This window comes from Sebastes umbrosus, chromosome 22, assembly GCF_015220745.1.
Source record: "Sebastes umbrosus isolate fSebUmb1 chromosome 22, fSebUmb1.pri, whole genome shotgun sequence".
In the NCBI taxonomy this organism is placed as follows: domain Eukaryota; kingdom Metazoa; phylum Chordata; class Actinopteri; order Perciformes; family Sebastidae; genus Sebastes; species Sebastes umbrosus.
The window spans coordinates 15967092-15980823 of NC_051290.1; the positions used below are offsets into that span (position 1 = coordinate 15967092).

The 13732-nt window shown below is 37.2% G+C and overlaps 1 long non-coding RNA gene across 2 annotated transcripts in view; it reads left to right on the forward strand.

The window, feature by feature from the left end:
- Positions 1–13732, forward strand: part of LOC119481715 — a 124318-nt gene that overhangs the window by 45172 nt on the left and 65414 nt on the right. The window lies entirely within an intron of this gene.

Below are 13732 nucleotides of genomic sequence, written 5' to 3' on the forward strand. Positions count from 1 at the left end.
TTTTTCTTACTCTAAATGCTGAACTAGTTCCCATCAGATGAGATGTGTTTCCCTGGCGGTTTGTGTCAAATAGGTCAGCATTGGACCCTGCGTGAAAACAGACCTCCAGGCTCCTGCTGTCACTTATCAGAAATGCCTTTTAATCTGCGTTTTATACCTGCTCACAAACTCCAAAAAGAACACTCCACATTACGAGCATTGAAACTGACACATACTTCTCCTGCTTAATCCCTATTAGCCCTCACCTTACTGCATCCGGAGCCCTAACTCATCTGGACGAACCAAAAAGGCATTCTGGGAGTGTTTGGTTTATTGTAAAAAAAAAAAAAAGCCTCTGCAGCATTTTAACAAAACTAATGTTGTTTTTCGGTTGTTTTTCTGTTAGAATTTTATCTCTCAAGCCTGGAAAGAAAACACATTAGAGCCTTGGCTGGAATAAACTATTAATGCCTGTTTGTTTAACCCTTGAACGGCAAATTAACCCCTGTTAGAGCCACCTTGTCAGCTCAACACAAAGGAGGGAAAAGGCTTGATATTTTAACCACATTATGGCCTAATGCCACACATCCACCACCCCTTTCTTTGTGCCTGCAAAACATTTTCCCCCTTTTTAAAAGCTAAAAACCCTTCATTATAACACAATTTAAAAGGGTTTTGCTTAATTTCCATGCACTTATTTACCTTTATTATCAGAAAAAAAGTCAATCTTTGGCTCTTTCCCATGCATGTTAAAGTGATCAAGGTTAATCACATAAGATAAGTGCAGCCGCCAGCAGGTATACCTACACAGGAAACATGTTTTATCCCTGTGGGTGCGGGGTGGGAACTAAGGAGCACTTCTGATGGATTACAGGCCCACCACAAATACCGGGGCTTATGGGACATCAGATCAATGAGAACACATCAGCAGCTTCCCTGTAATACCACTAATGTCTTTAGCTGTGCCAGGAATTGGGGTCAAATGTTAACGTATAGCACTTGATTCTTTGGGATAATTTCAGTTGAATAACAATAATTGAAGGTTATTGATAATGCTCAAACTTTAAAGGCTTTTTCTTGATGTCTAATAATAGAGCCTTTTTTCCTCCCTGGTGTCCCGAGCACACTCGATCTGACCCCCCGAAGTTCAGATCGTTCTTACATGCAAACTTAAATAAATCTGCAGAAAAAGATGCTCAAATAGAGGAATCGCGTGAGAAAGAAGCACGCTGAAAGGTAGCAGCTGACTGCCGAGGAGAGTGCACTGCCCCCCGAGGTCAAAGCACTTCTGTCATATTAGCTTATACATAGGGTCCATATTTTTTAATAAATCATGGCCCTGAAGATGTAGCTGGGAGCACACGACGGGCTATTAGAGCTGCAGTAAAGTATGCCTGTGGGCTTCCTCCTGTATTACTGCTGAATTACACCTAATGAGGGAAGTTAAAGTGTCTCATTTGGATCATATGCAGTTTGGAGATGCAGTATATTATTGTCAACTTCTTGGAATTAAAATTCCTCAATTTTACAAAGTTATAAATCTACTGAAAGAGCTATACTATGACTGTTAATTAAGCAAACTTATAAAATTATGTAGGCCTAATGTTTACTAGATAAGGGTTTGAATAAAAAAAAAGTATTTATAATAATATTTCTAATGATTATTTAGACCTATAGGAAACAAAGCCTATATAGGTTATAAATAACCATTTTTTTCTCCACTGAAAACATAAAAAAAAGATTGTATATGTCCATTTATTCTCTTTGATTATGGGCATTTGATATGATTAAACATAAATGCAGAGGGGCAGGGCCAGAAAAAGAGTCCACTTTAATGTTTGCCTGCAGGACACAGTCGTGTATTCACTCCTCTTGTCACGCGAGTCCTCCGCGCACTGAGTGCGGCTGCATCGAGAGTCACCGTGGAGAGTTGTAAAGTCACTGTGCCACGTTTTAGTCTGTAAAAGCAGCTTTTTTTGAACTCCTTATCCATTAAACTTCAACAAAAGTGTTTGTGCAGATTTAAAATGCGCCTTTTGGCCTGTTGTGCAAGTTTTTGTTGCGTTATACTGGAATAAAATCTATATACACCCTTAAAAACACTGAACCTATAGGGACTATATTTCGAGGAAAGTATACACCTATTGTAAAATTAGATTTATTTTTGTGAAGATTTATTTAGTAGATTCTCTTTATTTTTTTTATATAATAAGATAATTCACATGATTTAATTAATGTATAAATATATATATATATATATATATATAAAGTCTTTATGTTCTTTAAATTAGATTGGGAACTATATAACATGGTAGCTGTAATTTTAGTAATTAACGTTGGCGGAGTGATATGATAATGAGGTGATGTGTCACATTCGTTGTAAAAAGTAGATCAAGTTTATCCTCAAGAAGCTTAATTCGATAACTACAAGTTATAGTTAGTGAGTAACCAGCGTTACACTATTTATTTTATTTATTTTTTTATTTTGTTTTTAATATATCTATTAGTCTATATCAAGTAATTTTATTAAAAACAACTTTTTGTTTTTTGTTTTTAGGGTTGAGGCCTACAGGCTATTTTAACATAAACTCTGATCCCTAATAATAACTCGCATCTTCCACCTTCACAAACTGCATCTTTTGCGGCCAAACTTTTCTCAAACTCAAACCTCCCTTTAAAAGTGAAGTGAAGTTGAGATGTTTCAGAGTTATTATCCTACATTATAGCAGCCCAGTATAATATTACAGCTTACTGAACACATCAGTATCTCTAAAGGTAAAGTTGCTCTGATTTAAATACTTTATATATATATATTTTTTATTATTTATTCTCCAAAAAATGTGATAAACTCATGCAGCGTTAAATTAACAGGTTGATGTGAATCATAAACAGACTGTGGTTCTGCTCGGTTCTGATTGGCTGAGCTGAAAACACGTTAAAATAGCGGATAAACAGAAAACGACCACATTTAAAACTTTACAAAAAAATAAATGAAAATAACTTCGAAAAAGGTGAGAATTTTAAATTGTCGGAAAAACTTTTTTTGAATTTTTAAAAATATATATATATATATATATAAAAAAATATATATTTTTGACAAAAATAAATAAACACGTTTCTCTGCAGGAGGCTGTAGACAAATTATTTTTGCACATGCTCTTTTGGAAATTAGACAACATTCTGAATCTATTCTGCATTTTAACGCAGTTTACACACATTTTGTTCCCTAATTTCTGTTGAGCTACTAATTTTTAAAGACGAATCATTTTTAATTTTTTTTAATTTAATTTTTTAAAACTTTTTTTTATTTTTACTTTTTGAGGAAAAAATAAAAAACAACACTTAACTGGTCTGATATGAAAAACAAGGAATTTGTAATTATGAGATTTATTTAGGTTATATCTAAACATCTGTATTGGATGTTTACTTCCATGGCTTTAGGTTTACAACACTGCTCACTCACACTGTAACTTTAGATGGTGAAAATCTCTATTTGTATTGAAAATTATTTTTAAAACGGTTACTTTTTGATGAAAAAACATGAAAAAAACAACACTTAACTGGTCTGTTATGGAAAAACAAGGCTTAAATTGTAATTATGAGATTATTTAGGGTATATCTAAACATCTGAATTTGATGTTTACTTCCATGGCTTCAGGTTTATAACACTGCTCACTCACACTGTAACTTTAGATGGTGAAAATGAGCTGTAGATATGAAAAAAAACACTGCAGTTTATCATTCTCTCAACATCTGAGATAAATTTCTGTATAACTGCTCACTTTTGTTGACACATAATATAATTATATCAAATCCTGGGAAACAGGCCCACTATTATGGCACATTTTAACATATTATATCAAAATAAAAGCAGAATGTGTCCCACATACAGTAAACAGGCCAAGTTGTAAAGTTCATCACATTTAAAGCATGAAACAACACGTGTTTCTAGTTAGACCAAAACGAACCAACAAATAGATGAGAGACATTTTCTGGAAATGGCCAACACACACGTTTAGTTTAAACACATGCTGTAGTGTGTGTGTGCTAATAATCTGGATGGTGTGACATGAAAGAAGCGGGCTAATTTGAAGTTGTTTCAGAGGGAGTCGGTGAGGGAGGTCAGGTCACCACTGTCACAGCCTGAAGCTGTTTTCAAGGCTGGGAGGCCTAAAACTCGACGTATTGTAAAATCTGTTATTTGAGTTCAGTGTGTGGAAACTGAGAAAAGGGCGCTTTCATCTGCTGCCTGTTCGTGATTAATGTTACTCTGCTTTATATCACTTAATGTGAGGAAGACAAACAGAAAGAGGAAAGATGTCACACTGTGTCAGGATTTGATTGGTGTGAACGTTTTGTTTATGATAATATACAGCTTAAAATCATTAATGCGAACAAAAGGGAGTCATTTTTCAATAAACACCATATGGACACTTCTAAAATCCAAGTTTGGAAAATGTATCTGTTAAACAAAGCTAATTTTATCAGTCATAACAGCAATATAGTATTTTACTCCTACAGTCGGCCAGCTGAGGGCAGCAAAGCTCAATTTGTACAAATCAATAAGTGTATTAATAGAATAAGATAGTTGTTTTTGGTATGGATTATAGGGAGAGCCACTGTCAATAATATGGAATGATTAATATGTATTTATCTATATTATATATCTCTTATCATTTTTTCCAGATTACATAAACCAAAAATATCTCTTGTAACGATCCAAATGAGACCAACATGATAAAATAAGTTGCTTTTGTGTTCATAATTACGTCCGCTGTGAAGAACTGAGGAAAAATACTTCAGATTACAGCAATGATGGTATTTATCTCTTTGATAAATTTGAGTTATAAAACATTTTGAAATTAGTTTTGAAAGTTCATTGTGCTGCCACACAGTTCAGTCAACTGCAGACGTCTACATGACTCCAGCATAGTGAACTTATCTCATGTTTGTAACACTATACCTCTGTCACTAGATGGCAGCGTTATACTTTAGTCCGTCACGGCTCTTTTGCTCAAATGTCTCAGTTATTGTTGCTTCTGAGGGATTCTGTTCAATCAGCCCTCGCCCAGCAAAAGGGGAGAGACACAAGATGAAGCTTGTTAGACAGGAAACACTTCAAAAGACATCACAGGATCACAATCTGCTGCAAGTCACTGACTCCAATGAGTGCAGTGTGATGGGGATTTAAAAAAAATGCATTATTGTTTAAAGTCTGTTTTTTTTGGCAAGTTGTAATGACATGTAACTAAAGTTATTCGACCAGTGTTTATGTTGAATTATACAGGGTTTTTTAACTTATATAATTACATTCCCAAATGTAAAATGTAATATAAACCAACCAACCAACCAACATGCTATTAATCCTGAAATATCTTTGACATTTTAGATTTTTTTTTTTTTATATTGGAGTATAATGTCTTTGTTACAAAACTAAAAATTCAGCTAATTGGATCCATCATCACAAGACTGTAATTCAACATAATCACTCATTAGTGGCCCAGTAAATTATTGCTGGTCATCGCAATTTACCAAAGAAGCTTAACTTTTAGTATCACAGTCAACCTGTTATCATTGTTAAAATCATTAACAAGCCTCATATTCAGGACGTAAATCAAAGCCATACAATGGTGACTCAGTGGGCTGAGCAACATGGCTGTATTAACCTTTTCGGGGACCCCTTGGCAAACATTTGTTGTCGGCCCCTTGCTGACACCCCAATTCCACCCATAGCTGCGCAACAGTCTGCACATGGCACCTTCATTATGCGTCCAACACTCATAAAACCTCAGGGCCAGGTAGTCTTATTCCACTTCTGTTTGGTCAATTCACTTCAATGTGGCTTATTGGCATGAAAGTTTCAAAAAACAGTGTTGCCAAATCATCAGAATACAAAAATATAGTAAGTAAGTTCTCTGTTTCAAACACAACTTTATTTACGCAGACAATATAAATGTTTTAAAACTACATTTTGACCGGGCCCTGTCATTAGTTTATAATGGTGGAAGCAGCTTAGCTGATATTACATTTTAGTGGTATAATTAAATTATAAAAAAAAATTCACATGTACTGAACCTGAGACTTTTGGGTAGTTGTATGCATTAGTCATTTTGTACAGTGTTAATACTAAATTTCATAGTGAATATTTTGGTTTAACTGCAGTTTATACATTGATGGGATTGTAGAAAAATAGTGGTTTGCTTTGCTAGATTAAAAATGAAAGTTCACCTAAAAGTGCTCATGAGTAAAAGCTTGGCTCTACAATGTACTGAATATAAAACCCAGAGTCTGAACAATTATTCCTCTCAAAAATGTTATATTATTAAGCATTTATCTTCAAGTATAATCATGTCGTAGGTAGTCTAATAATGTATATTTACATTTAAAATTACATAAAGTTGAAGTACAGTCATCGTGAAATTTCCCTTTTGAATGTAAAAGAGGTGAAAGAATAATGTACAATACTTTATTTTCTCACCTACTACTCTGAGTTTAAGTGTTGTAATACAGCATATTGAAATGTATTCTACCGTAGGCACAGTTAGTATGCACGGTACAGTAGCTATATTTCTTTCCCCGCAGTGCACCGGGAGGCTATAAAGCTCCAGCACCGGCCTGAAGACAATCAATGGGAAGCTCATTAATAGATCATTTGCTTGATAAAAAATGGGAAAGCCATCGTCATCCATCACGAAGAGTGTGTGAGCTGCTCCAGAACCAAATTACATTATCAGATGTTACCTGAGATTATTATGTCTCTGAGCCAGAAAATGTCCTCATAAAGTCAGAGACATCTGGCGTTAGAGATGAGATACATCTTCATCTGATGAATAATGGACATCATTCATCACATGGACTTCTCTCATATTTATGATGGCTCTTTAGGTAAATGTGCAGCTGATTTAATAGACTTCATTTGGACTTTCGGGATGTACTGCATTGCAACAGTTTGTCCTGTGACTGACTGTAGATCAGCTACATCTACTATGACAACAGTTTAGCCGGATTACCACTTTATTTGGATGTAAAATTGAAAGTGAGCACACCTGAAATGTCAGGAATAATCCCTCATTGCACAGGAAAGGTCAAACTTGAACACGGAAGTCGGTTGAGATAAATGTTTACAGTTTGGTACTAATTTCACAGTCTGTCTTTGTTTTCTTTTCCAAATAAGAGACACGTTGTAAACAAAAGCTTTTAAACAAAACCCGTTACGTCAAGCCACATTTACGGCCACAATAACACAAACACCTTGTAATTCAATCTAATGCAATAACTCTCTCAACAATAAACACTTTTATGAGGAATATAATGTTCCGTTTTTGTGTGACTGTGTGAGGCATTATACTGTTATATAATGTTGTTTGGTAACATTTTGCTCGTTTACAGTTAGAAAACATGCAGTAGCTTAATCACCTTATATCATCATTTATTCCAGTTTCAAGGCCATCTATTCAAAGGTTGTCAATTCATTTCTTAGAGCTTTGAAACTGGAATAATTTATGATATAAAGTGCTTTAAGCTACTGCATAATGTCTAGCTGGTGGACTTTACTATTGTGTTGTGGACAAAAATATTATCAACACCTCATAAAATAATGCCTCACACAGTTGCAGCAAAAATGAAACATTGTAATGCTAATTATTGGTTCAAATGTTTTTATCATGAAACATCAAAACATAGTATTGCCATGCTTATTTTCCATATAAACATGTAAACAAACATAATGTCAAAGACACAAGAAGAACACTCTTCAAAAATAAATAAATACATAATTGAAAAAAAGGAAAAGAATACAGTATATATATATATACATACTGTTCACTTCCTGGAGCTTTCAACAGCATCTCACTGTCTTCATCAGAAGATTGAGTTTGCTCCGTTGTCATCATGTGACCTGAAAGTTAACCCTCTGATGAAAATGTCACTGGTTGAAAGCTCCAGAAAAAGAAAAGTAAGTGGACCCTGAGTCAAGATTTTTCTTTAATTACTCAAATATGCTAGATTGGGTTTTTATTATATATAATTTTACGTCATAAATCTTTTAAATCAGTGTGTAAAAGGACAGATTGCTCTGAATTTAGAGATTTTAGAGACTCTTTGACTGTTTCTGAGTCATCCATCACTTGAGGTCAGTGTTATCCACTCAGAGTTGGACATGAACCTGTTAGAGTTACACATTACCCAGCAGCGCCATGACAGGATCAAGTGAACGGCCGGCGCTAAAGGCCCTGAGCTGTCACTCGAATCCACAAACGAAGACAGATACAGCAGTTTAGTTATCGACTGTATTTTGCTCAGTGGAATTAACACCTGAAAATTAAGACCAGCACCCGTCTGGCAATTATGCATGGCTGGCTGGAGACACCGGGAGTGCACATCTGAGGCAGCGTCTAGGCCCCTGTGCATAATGTACAGCCTTAATGCATTACATGGAGACGGAGGGCTCCTTTTGCATGCACTCTGCATGCCTTTTCTCTCCACAGCCGATCAAATTAAATTAGTCCCTCGGCGGGGCTTAGACCGAGAATACCCCCTGTCATGAGGTTCTTTGAATAGAGAAGAAACTAAGGTTATCTGTCGTAAGAGAAAACCACTTCCATCATGATGCAAATTAGTGTCACTGGGCTCTCATATCAGCAGGTTTTTAAAAAATCAGTGTGCGGGTGGCATTGGCTCTGCCAGGAGGCAGTTCCTGGGAGTCCAGTTAGACGCGGTCATTTGCATCGCCTCCAGCTGTCCGTCTTCTTCAGCAGCCCGGGCACCACCATGTATTAGCAAATCATTCAATTCTCCAACGCAAATTTAACACTGCACAGAGGCAGAAAGCACAGAACAAAGCAGAGCTCTGCAGAGTCAGCAACCTTGGTACAGAATGTGCTGTACGACATGACTTTGCATACCAAAAAATAATTGAATTTTGATGAGGAGTTAACCGCCGGAGCTGGATGTTGCCTCATTTTTCTTGCGTTACACATGTACCATCACTCAGAGTTGTAAGAAACAGCTGCATTTGGCTGCTTAAAAACACATATCTTGTGAAATGATGGCCTCAATGTTGCGTAATTAATTTATTTGCCTGCATCTGTGTGCATGCGTCATTGCTGCCAACAATCTGTTGCTCTTTTAGTGTTTAAATTGATTTGGATTACTAATATATTCTTATCACCATTTTTATTTAATCAAATGGAAACTGAATGCTTATAAAGAGGCACAAGGATTCATCATAAGGAACCATAAAGAAATGTTATAAAATGTTTAATATTGAATTATTTAGGGGTGCCATACAGATACTGTTATTATACTGGATTATTCATAATCCTACTTGTGCATTATTAGCATCTTGTGCAGGTAAATTGGAGACTTGTCACGATACATCACAGCAGTTCACTTTCCTCCACCCTTGCACAATGCCACGGTGCCCTTTACCTCCTTATCATCCTCCCAGATGGTGCTCTGTCTCCTAGGGCTCCCCTGCTAATGGAGAGTGTAGGTGTGCCAGCTGCAGAGGCGCGTTCCCTTCCACCTGAGTCTGACAGTGCTGGGAGGCCACAGGTGGCCGGCGTTACCTGTCACAGACCTAAAACTTAATCACAGGCGCCCACTAATCCAACAGGAGGCTTCTGTTTCCGTTCTGCGGGGCAGCACCTGTGACTGTGCTGTGTTGCATACCAACACACACTGCAGTCACATTCAGATAAAAAGAGCAGGGAAATAGATGATGAGTCACTGTAATTCATATTAATGTGTAAGTTGCTTTCCTGGTGCTCTTGTACTACAATGTTATGAGTAATCTCCAGTATGTTCCAGCAATGAATGCCTTTACTTGTGGCTGCTTTGTATTCACATCGGTATCTGTGTCAGTCTTCTCTAATGGATTTGTCCCTGTGTGATTGTTCACTGTTTTGTTAGTCCAGTCTACAGAGACAGTCTTGCTCTTTTATTTTGAAGGACTGATACTAATAGCTTGATGTTTACCATTTATGTTGTTGATAAATGGTATATTTTCCACTAACTTCATTATAGCTTCGCTGGAAATATTTGAATGTAATGCTATGTCATCTAAACTGACATCTTTGGTCCAGTAAATATCTTGAAAGGATGGATTATCATGAAATTAGGTTCATATATTCATATCCCCTTCAGGATGAATTGTAGCAACTTGTGGTGGGATGTTTAGCTTCTAGCATCTAGAGCTGCCATCAGATCAGTTTTTTAAAATTTGTCTAATACTTTAGTTTATGACAAAATACATACAAAATAATGACTTTCAATCTCAACTTTTTTTGTGCTAATTAGCAAATGTTTGCATGCATTTCTTTACCTGAAACTAAGAATCATATTTTCGTTAGCTTAGAATGAGCCCTTCATATCTACATAGGGAGCGGGTCCTCTTCGCGTAGTCCGCCATGTTGCTCCACCATATTTCTACAGTAGCCCAGAATGGACAAACCAAACACTGACTCTAGAGAAGAGAGACTTCTGTGTTTTTACGTTACCTGAAGGTCACCATAGTTCTCTGAAAGGCTGCGGTAACACGAGCCGCCGAGTCCAAAACTGTGTTACCGCCAGCCGCCGTGTGACTTCCGTTATCATGGTAAGAATGGCCTCTGAGCGAGGCAAACGACGTTAACGCGGTTTTGCACACTGCGGCTCACGTTACCGCAGTCTTGGAAAGGGAGGAGTGAGCAGATGGGTACTCGGTTGGTTGCAATCTGCAACCACACCACTAGATGCTGCCAAATCCTACACACTGTACCTTTTTAAGGTTGAAAAAATCCATGTATCTCACAGTAGCTGACTAGTATCTGTATCAGTTAGTTATGTTTACTCCCAAGACTTTTTATGGCTGCATTTTTTCAGCAAGTGGAAAATATTCATGGACGTCTCGTGTGACATTTTAGACACATTTCCCCTAAATTCAGCCTAAAATATTTGATGTCTTTTGAAAAAAAGGATCTTCACTAGAATTAGAAATAAAGTTCTGTGTGTTTGAAAAAGTATTTGGCTGCACTGCATGAGTTTGTAATGACTGACCATACTGGAGGGTCAAGGGGGAGTTATTGAGAGTGATCCCAACTATAGCACAACACCCAAGTGAATACATATAGGCATTTATGTGATCTCACTTTCTACTTTATAGCACGTCTGCACATGGAGACCTTCCTGATTGTTTCTGCAGAGTACGGCTTCTATATTCTCTGCTGTACTTTATAGATGACAGGTGGGCCACATTTGCAATTTAAATTTAGGGCATTTCTGCAAACCTTTAGCTGTGATAGTTCAATTTAATGCATAATAGAAACATAATAATTAACTTTTCAAACCGATTTCTTAGCACCCAGGTCTCATTCAATCAATCCGTCACCAGCGAGACCTTGACTTGTTCGTACCCATGCTGCTGAATTATTTACCAGTGCCCTCTTATCCTGACACTGACTGTGTGAGTGTGGGCATTATATTATGCATGAGGTAAAGAAATACACGAGGGTTTCTGGAGAAACGATGACATTGTGGATAAAAACGGGACCAAAGTCGAATGCAAATCCAAATCTCTGAGCATCAAGAAGAGTTCAGTAGGTGTCAAAAGCTGTGGCAAATGTATTCTCGTTTCGGATGGTGAATCTGTATTTTTATCAACCATCTCTTTTGGTTAAACTTCCCCTGTCTTGCTTTAGCTGACCTTTGCAGGAAGCACTCAGCGAGGAGTGAGGATTTGCAGAGATAACAGCCACAGCTGAGGCACATGTCGAAATAATAGGAGCTCTCCAGAGGCTATGAGCAACATAAAATCCCTGACGATGAGCTTTCCATACAGTGAACAGCAACAAAGCTCTTACAGAACTGTGAAACACTTTGATTGCACATAGAAAACCGGGTTACGTTACAGAGAGAATGACATTACAATTTGCTGCTGATTGACAAGTCAATCTCTTTAATTAATCATCCGGAGCAGTTGTAGCCGCGGCCTCTCGACTCTTAACTCCGCCGTGATGAGAAATGGCGGATAATCAACGGCCAGACAAACCTTCTGTTTCGGTGCCGTCTTCAGGTGAATTAGCTCGCAGCAGGAGCAAACTGACATTCACTTTATTGACTCAGAAAACAGCGCAATCAGCTGATGACATTGACGATAACGGCAACGCTATGTTGCCATTAACGGCCGCATTGATCAGTATAATGAAGACAGCTGAGAGGGAGTGATAAATCAGATGGCCGAGCAGTAAACACACTGAAATCTTGCTGAATCAGTTCCTCTAAAAACGAAATAAATATGGTGGAAAGTACTTGTGTTATATTTAATTAACAAGGAGTAACTGTATTATTAAAGTCAAAGCTGCTGAGCAACAGGACGCCTTTTATTATTCAACAATCCAGTTGGGAATTTCCATTACGTCTCGGCACTGTAATAGTGTTTCATCATCTGTTTATGGCTCTTGTCAACATTTATGTGGATTATTATTATGTTGTAATGGTTTCTAGTTTAGACGCTGTTAGAGGTTTTTGAAATGTAATTTCAGTTGTTGTAAATTATTTCTATACAAGGTGATATCAAGGTCGAAGTTCACTGTAGCTAGATTAATCCGCCTTCTGACCTAAACTCCACCTCATCAGACTTCTGCCTGTTCGTTTGTGACATTGAATTGAATAAATGATGTGGCTATTCTGATTATTCCAGGACTGTGTTTACATAAAGCTGATGATGCATCCATAGCCAGTGCAACTTGTTTAACAATGTGTTCTGGCAGTCCAGACATTTTCTAAACTTGTATATTCTTTTTTTTGCACAATGCCTGAGGCAGAACAGTGTCCCCAAAACGTCACGATGTCATTTGAGGTTTTGTAAATTTCAGTGTTCAGACTCAATTGTAGTTTTTAGTCGTATTCCGTCCAGCAACTGGACCTGTGTTTTATCAAGCATGTCAGAGTGCCTCCTAGGAGTTGTATTTAAAGTTACATTTAAAACTTTTTTACCTCAGAATAGGTTATTTATGTTTAAAACATCCTACATCAGCAAAGAGAGAATCACTCCTAGAAGAAAACGTGATGTCGCTGTTTTATGACACTCACAAAGTCACATAGTAGAAATTATGATCACGATTTGTATTTTCTCTGATAGGTGTGATTTAATGTAGCAACTCTTTTCAATTTATATGTGGCCTTTAATGTGTGTCTGTCCAAGTAAGTAAGTTGGAAATATATGAAGCCAATATCAATACGTATCTTAAAGGTGCAATGTGTAGTATTTATTTATTGGCAGAAATTGGAATATAGTGTATGTTTTCTTTGGTGTATAATCACCTGAAAGTACGAATCGTTTTCGTTACCTTAGAATGAGCCGTTTTTATCTACATAGGGAGCCGGTCCTCTTCACGGAGCCGGCCGCCCTGTGTTTCTACAGTAGCCCAGAACGGACAAACCAAACACTAAGTCTAGATAGGGCCAGTCACTTTCTCACATTATTGCGTTGGCCACCATAGTTCTCCTACTTGCTTGGCACAAGGGAGATATTTCAGTTGGTTGCAATCAGTGGACAACTCCGGGTCTGAAAAGTGAAGCCAATGCTGAAGAGCCTTAAACTTGCATTCTTTCTAACAGCCAGCAGGGGGCGACTCCTCTGGTTGCAAAACAAAGTCTGATTATATAGAAGTCTATGAGAAAATGACCCTACTTCTCACTTGATTTATTACCTCAGTAAACATTGTAAACCTGAGTTTATGGTGTCAATCGCTAGTTTCAAGTCTTCTTCAAT